Raw genomic sequence first — 821 nt, forward strand, 5'->3', positions numbered from 1 at the left:
AAGTGTGATCCCTGTCTATTCTCAACCCATGAGCTTTTTTACTTCTGTTTTTCCATTTCCTCCTCCCATCTCACTGTGGAAACGGGGACCCAGTGAGCAGCTGGCTGGAAGCTTGTCTACCCGCCATAGCCAGCCCACCACAGCGGTCCAGCAAAACACACGCTGTAAGCTCCAGGCTCAAGACAGAAGATAAACAACAACAACAACTAAAGGAATTTAGGCTGTCAGCCTCTGTGTTCACCTCGTGTCATTGATGAGTTGTCTGGGCTTCCTCGCCACACCTGTGCACCGAATGTCACACCAAAATGTTAATAGACTTTCCCTTTTAAATCAGCTTGGTACTTTGCACAAACGACAGCTTCTATAGGATTGACCACACAGTTCTTTGAATAAGAAAGTCTGTTTGATCTTTGCAAAGCCAGTGAGACCTTGAGTTGCTCAGACTTTGCACGGCAGTTTGTAAGAGCACTGTTTCTAGAAGCTCACTGGAAAGGTAAGATTTTAATCTGCAAATATCCAGGTTAATAAAAACAAAGCAAGGTATACGCCATCCCAACTGAAAAACCTCACGCATCTGCCTATACCCTTTTCTTGTCGAACAGAATGCGTATCATTCTTATGTTCAGTATTACTTTAATTCTTACTTAAGAAACCCCTATTTTATGAGAATCTAGTAATTCTTTCAACTCCTTTATTGTCTTGCCTGCAGGTACACATATGTACAACACAAACTTCAGAAGCTAAAACAAAACACCCTACAGAAGAGAGGGCTGTAACAGGTGATGGAAATTATTACAAAAAGAAACAAAGCAAGCACAGTA

The sequence above is a fragment of the Falco punctatus genome (assembly GCF_963210335.1).
Source record: "Falco punctatus genome assembly, chromosome: 3".
Classification (NCBI taxonomy): Eukaryota; Metazoa; Chordata; class Aves; order Falconiformes; family Falconidae; genus Falco; species Falco punctatus.